The sequence below is a fragment of the Lygodium microphyllum genome, chromosome 28 (assembly GCF_053477565.2).
Source record: "Lygodium microphyllum isolate KBCC chromosome 28, Lygodium_microphyllum_v1.1.10, whole genome shotgun sequence".
Lineage (NCBI taxonomy): Eukaryota > Viridiplantae > Streptophyta > Polypodiopsida > Schizaeales > Lygodiaceae > Lygodium > Lygodium microphyllum.
Window position 1 is genome coordinate 30,761,060 of NC_141162.1, and position 7,350 is coordinate 30,768,409.

Below are 7,350 nucleotides of genomic sequence, written 5' to 3' on the forward strand. Positions count from 1 at the left end.
CAGTTCTATGCAGCCTCTACAAGAATCCATCACTGTGACGGTTGGAAATGATGCTAAATGCCCTGCTACGGGCACAGGTACTATTTCTTTTGTTGCTGCAAATGGTGAAGTCAAAAAGCTTTCAAATGTGTTGTATGTTCCCGAAATCACGAGAAATCTCTTATCAGTTGCTGCCATAACTGATATTGGTCATGAAGTGAGGTTCAAGAAGACAGGTGCAGAAATTATTGATAGTGCTGGCACAATTGTTGGCAAAGGAGTAAGAAGGAACAACCTGTATGAGCTAAGTGCTCTTACAGCCACCGCTGGAGTGGGCACAAGTAAGCTTTGGCATGAAAGGTTTGGACACATCGGATTTGTAGTATTGAAGGAGATGCAAAAGCAAGGTATGGTTGCTCACCTATCTACAATAACTGAATTGAAGGAACCATGTGAAGCTTGTATGATGGGCAAGCAACAGAGAAAGGCATTTCCACAAGAAAGCAAGAATAGAGCACAGGCTCCTCTAGAGTTGGTGCATGCTGACTTGTGTGGTAAGATGCCTACACAAGCCTTGGGGGGATCTTCTTATTTTATGTTGATTGTCGATGACTACAGTAGGAAGATGTGGGTGTACTTCCTTCGTGATAAGGCTTAAGCTTTTGGTAAGTTTAAAGAATGGCTAATACTTGTTGAGAATGAAACATGGAAAAGTGTGAAGAAATTTAGAATAGATGGTGGTGGTGAGTTCAACTCAAAGGAGTTTGAAGGCTTTTGCAAGAGCAAAGGTATCAAGCATCAATTGACGACGCCTCACACACCTCAGCAGAACGGTGTTGTGGAACGTAGGAATCGCACCATTGTGGAGATGGCAAGATGCATGCTAAAGGGCAAGGGACTAACCATTTTTGGGCTGAAGCTGTTAATATTGTAGACTACATTCTAAATCGGAGCTATACAAAGGCTCTCAAGGGAAAAACACCTCATGAGGCTTACACTGGTAAGAAACCATCTGTCTCACATTTCAGAATTTTTGGATGTGAATGTTATACACATGTTCTAGATGAGAAGAGAAACAAGTTACAACCAAAAACCAGAAAATGTATCTTCTTGGGTTATAGTGACGAGCAGAAGGCTTACAAATTATATGACCAAGAGGCAAAGAAGATCATCGCGAGCCGTGATGTGGTGTTCAAGGAGGAGCCGCATACAATGGAGGAGGAGAATGCAAGTTCTTCCACTTTATCATCAAGCGAAGAAGTAGTCCACTATGAACCTGTCCCGAGAGCTATCCCTATCCTTAAGGAGGAGGAAGCATCATCTTCAGATGATGAGGAAAAAGTTCACCAACCTGACATCACCCCTCTGGAAAAGCCATTGCCGCGTTGGGTGAAGCAGCTCTATGACCACAATAATCCTATGCCTGCATCTGTTGAGGAGAAGGCAGACGGACCAAGGAGGTCTCAGAGAATAGAGGAGCAAAGGAGGGCTTCTGCTCACATAGTCAATATGGTCTTGATGGTTGAGATTATGAGAGAAGTAAAGGAGCCAACTGACTTAGAAGAAGCACTTGCAGATTCATCATGGAAGGCTGCTATGCAGGCGGAGTATGACAACATAATGAAGAATGACACTTGGGAGCTAGTGGATCGACCAGCAAAGCAGATGGTTATTGGCACCAAGTGGATCTGGAAGGTAAAGTACAAGGCTGATGGTAACTTAGAAAAGTACAAAGCTAGACTGGTTGCCCAAGGATTTTCACAGGTTGAAGGGTTTGATTTTCAAGAATCATTTGCCCCAACTGCCAGAATGACCACTATTCGCACAGTACTTGCAGTGGCTGCCCACAAGAAGTGGCCAGTGTACCAAATGGATGTTAAGTCAGCATTCTTAAATGGTGACCTCAAGGAGGAGGTGTATGTGGCTCAGCCACCAGGATTTGAGGCCCCCCATTCTGAGAACAAAGTGTGTAAACTGAAGAAGGCATTGTATGGGCTTAAACAAGCCCCCAGAGCATGGTACCAGCGGATAGATAGGTTCTTTTTAAACCTAAACTTAAAAAGATGTGCCTCAGATGCTAACTTGTATGTTTACAGGGATGGTAAAAAGTCTGTAGTGATTGTCCTATATATGGACGACCTTCTTATTACAGGTGACTATGAAGATATGATCAACCAAACTCGAAAGGCTTTGAGCTCTGAGTTTGAAATGACAGACTTAGGCTTGCTGCACTATTGTTTGGGGATTGAAGTCTGGCAAGAGCCAGGAAAGATCTTCATCTCTCAGAAGAAGTATGCATGGGAGATCTTGAAGGCATTTGGCATGACCGAGTGCAAGAAGATAGCTACACCTATGGAGGTGAATGCAAAGTTATCCGTTGAGGATACATCAGCATTAGCAGACATTGGGAGGTATAGGAGGTTGGTCGGCAGTCTGATCTACTTATGTAACACCAGACCAGATATCAGTTTTGCTGTTGGTGTTTTGAGCACGTTCTCAAACAAACCTCATGAGAGTCATTGGAAGGCTGGGATGCGGGTGCTCAGATACTTGAAGAAAACTCTTGACTATGGTATCACATACAGTTTCGGAACTTCTCTTGTGGGAAACTGTGACTCAGATTGGGCAGGAGACATTGATTCCAGGAAGTCAGTTTCTGGTTATTGTTTCTCTTTGGGTTCAGGAATTTTCTCTTGGATTAGTAAGAAGCAACCAACAGTGGCATTGTCTTCTACCGAAGCAGAGTACAAGGTAGCTTGTTTTGCTGCATGTCAGGCCGTGTGGTTGAGAAGGATTCTATGGCATATGGAAGTGCAGGATGAAGAACCAACTGTGCTGAGATGTGACAATCAAAGTTGCATCGCCATTGCCAAAAATCCAGTGTTTCATGCACGCACCAAACATATAGAGATCCAGTATCACTATGTGCATGATTTGATGGAGGATGGGATAATGGAACTGATCTACTATCCAACAGAGGAGAATGGAGCAGACATCTTCATCAAAGCACTTACGAAGGATCTGCTTCAAGTTCATCTTCAAAGACTCAGCATTGGGCCGAGGAGATAGTTCACCTATGGGTGGACATTGAGGGGGGGTGTTAGATATGATCAATGCCCCACCCTCATTAGGTGCTACCAATGATCCATGGTGCTCAAAGTTGTAAGGCCCCCATTATGAGGAGAAGCCAAATGTGAGCCCGGACATTGGTTGAGTCCTGACTTGTATATGAGATGAGGTCTATGTGACCGGATGGCAAAAAGGTGGCTGTTGTGGGTCTAATCTTTGGGTTAGACAGAGTGGTTAAGCTAGTAGCAACTCGAGGCGCATTGCATCGAGTTGCGGTGTAAGGGAGTTAAAAGGGGCCCCTATTGTGGGGTCCGGGGGCCGCGGAAGCGGCCCCTGGCTGGGGGGTCCCAGGGGGGCCAGCGGCCCCCCTGGCAGGAGTCCGGGGCCAGCGCCCCCGGCCCAATGGTAAAGGGAATATTCCCTGGAATATTCCCTGGCCAACTAGTGGAGGCTCATATGGTAGGTCGGAGGCCGACCTAACGACCTTCGCGGGCTATAAAAGCTAAACCCTTTCGCAACCATCTTACACTTATCTTTCACCGAGTCAGAGTTGTTGTTCCAGCTAGCCTTAAGCTCTTCACCTATCTTCTGTCTAGATCGCCATCTAAGCTTCACACAGTGGAAGCGTGGACAGAGCCATCTTTGTATCAGTTGTTTGGAGTTAAAGAATTTACTGATTCTCCTCTTATCTGTTGTGTACTCTCTATCTCTTTCTCAGATTCTGTTCGCTGCGCCGTGTAATATTTTACAGTTGTTGGGATGCATCTCATCAAATGCTGGTGCATTTGGTCATCAAATTCTTGATTATGACAGGTATGAAGTGTTTTAAGATGGCAAGAGGCAAATGCTTGACCTTAAGGTTTGACATGAGCTGAAATCAGAGTGGGAAGATCTGGAAAAAAGGGCAACACTGTTGTATACATAGTATACATGGTATATGCAACACATTGAAGAGCTTTGGAAGCTCTCTGACAAGCCCAGAAGCACTCTTGGAGCATAAATATATGCTGGAGATCATATGTACTTGTTGTGATCCATTGCAAGCTGATTTTTGTAATTGAAATACTCAGATCTAGAGCATTTCAGACAGGCTGAAAACTGTCATTTAATATGGACAGCAAGCATTTGTTCCTTACTGAAGCATAGTGTGATATTTGGTGACATCTATGAGATGTATGTACTGACATGTGTATGTCAGAATGTTTATGGATTGAGAAAAGCATTAAGTGCTACTGAATGCTGAAATTTTGGAGCTGAAGCAAATGCAATCTTGTCTTGTTGGCTAAGTACAAATTGCAGAAGTAATGTATGACTTTGCTCATTAGAGACAAACAATCTATGGTCACTACATAGTCATGCATTGACCTTGTCATACTGGAGCAAATGTATGATTTGGATTGAAGACACTTTGAAGTGGTTTGGAGCTTGTTATGCTGAATTCTGGTTGACTGCAACCTGCAACTGAATTTGTTGACACTTGTATGTGCTGGTTATGCACTATTCTGTGCCTTTATGCCCATGTCTTGACTGCCAAATGTACTAGCAGCTACCTGGGAGATTTTGGAACATGTATGATGGTTACTCACAGTTTAGAGTTTTCAAACTGCATGTATGTACCCTACCTTGGTTTTTTTTTTTGCAATTTAGTGTAGAAAACTGTCATAAAATGTTACGGATTGAACTTAGTCAGTCATACTTATTAGACTACAGGGAGTCATGCACTTGATAGACAGTCTATTGCATCATGGCTAATGCACATGGGACTGACAATATCACTCAGATAGTTGGAGAGAAGTTGGATAATAAGAACTTTGCATTATGGAAATTCAGAATGAAAAACTTTCTGGTTGGCAGAGATTATTGGGATTTATGGAATGTACATAAAAGAGCCTACAGGCTATGGAATGAAAGAGCATGCAAGGTGCTGCATTGGTTTTCCTTATGTATATCTGATGCTATGGTAATTCAAATCACTAGATGTGAGACTCTGAAGGATGCTTGGGACATACTGATGAAAAATTATGGAACCATGACGCATGCAAGAAAGATCCAGTTGAAATAGCAGTTCAACAACATGTCTAGGAATGGCAAGAACATCCAGACATATACCACGAAGATTAAGACCATAGCTGATCAACTTGCTACTATTGGCTCAAGTGTATCAGAAGATGATATGATTACTGTTGCCTTGAATGGCTTAGATAAAGAGTACAAAGCTTTTGACACTTCCATTTCTGTTAGAGAAGAGCCCCCTAGCTGGGAAGAGCTAGTTGCTTTGTTGCTGCATGAAGAAGTCAAACTTGGTTTGAATACAAGTTCTAGTGCATCTCAGAGTAGAGACACTGTGTTATACTCTAGCCAGCGTGGCAGAGGATCTAGAGGTCGTGGTTCATTTCGAGGTCATGGTGACACTCGTAATACTTATGGACAGCAGCAGCAGCAGAGTAATTGGCATGGTGCAAATACACAAGGCTAGCATGGATCTGGTGGGTTTAGAGGCAGGGGGAGATCACCCCGAGGTAGAGATGGTGGATCTGGTTCATGGCAATCGTTTGATCAGTCCAATTGGGACAAGGACTGCCATTATTGTGGCCGGTATGGGCATATTGCAAAGGATTGTTACAAGAAGCAGGGAGATATGAAGGCAAAGGGCAGACAGCATGGGCACTATGCATCTTCCAATGTGCTCATGATGAGCCAATTGATAGACTCTTTGCCATGCAGCATGTATCTAAAAATGCATCAAGACATGATAGAGATGACAAATGGTACATTGACTCTGGAGCGTCAAACCACATGACCCCACATGGAGAGTGGTTTGATGAGACGGTTGTAGGTACACATGGTCATGTATGTACTCGGGATGACACCCAACATGACATAAAGCATAAAGGGATTGTTCCTCTTATGATGCCTGATGGCAAGAAGAAAGGCCTGCATGATGTATTACATGTATGGACCATAACAAAGAATCTGTTGTCTATGGGTCAAATGGCAGAACAGAATTTGCAAGTGAGATTCAACAAAGATGGGTGTTTCATTGAGGAGTATGGAAATGGCTGCAGGTTAATTGCCAAGGGAAAATGGGATGGCAGGATGTTTACATTGGATGCGGCCATTTCAGGACTCAAGGCAGCCATGTTTGCACATGATGAGAGTGCCATTCGGGATGTAGAGATTTGGCATAAGCGGATTGGACATGTCAATGTACAAAAGCTGAAATCTATGCAGCAGAAAGAAGTAGTACTTGGATTACCTAAATTCAAGTATAATGATTTTGGTCATGTATGCCCTGCATGTCATTTTGGGAAGCAAGCACGGTTTCCTTTCTTGAAACATGTAAAAAACAGCACTAGGCCTTTACAGTTGGTGCACTCTAATGTCTGGGGTCCTTCACATAATGCTTCTTTTGGCGGTGCATGGTATTATGTCTCATTTATTGATGATTTGAGCAGGTACACTTGGCTTTATATCTTGAAGCATAAGGATGATGTGTTTGATGCATTCAAAGACTTTAAGAAACATACTAAAAATGAATTGGAATGTTACATATCATGCTTGAGATCAGATGGAGGAGGTGAATATGTCTCAAACTACTTTGACAGGTATGTTGCTAAACATGGGATCAGAAGACAGCTCACATGCAGTTATACACCGCAGAAAAACGGTGTTGCAGAGAGGAAAAACAGGGTTTTGATGGAGTCAGCTAGAGCTATGCTGAATGAAAAATGTCTGCCAAATGGTCATTGGGCTGAAGCAGTGGTGACTGTTGTATATGTGCTGAATCGAACCCCTACAGCAGGGATTCATGATGTCACTCCATATGAACGGCTGTATGGTCATAAACCTGATATTTCACACTTGAAGGTATTTGGCAGCATTGCATAAGTGCATATACCGGATGAGAAGAGGAAGAAATTGGATCCTAAGGCAATGAAAAGTGTGTTTATTTGATATGCACAGGAAAGGAAAGCTTATAAGTGTTATGTACCTTCTACGCATGAGACACTCGTAAGCAGAGATGTGGTATTTGATGAGTTAGCATCTTGGTATGGGACTCCTGTTGCAGTGCCTACTGATGGCTCACCCAGTATGAGTCATGCTGAAAATACTCTTGTAGAGAGTACTTCCATGAGTGGTCAGACAGGTGATGTATCATCTACAGTGAGTCCTTGGATAGGACGATTATGGAGTCACACTACTGCATCCACTGACACGGATATGTTAGTGAGGGGGAGAACAGATAAGGGAAAAGAAAAGGTTTTTGAAGATGTAATAGGTCCACTCACTATAGGTTATGAT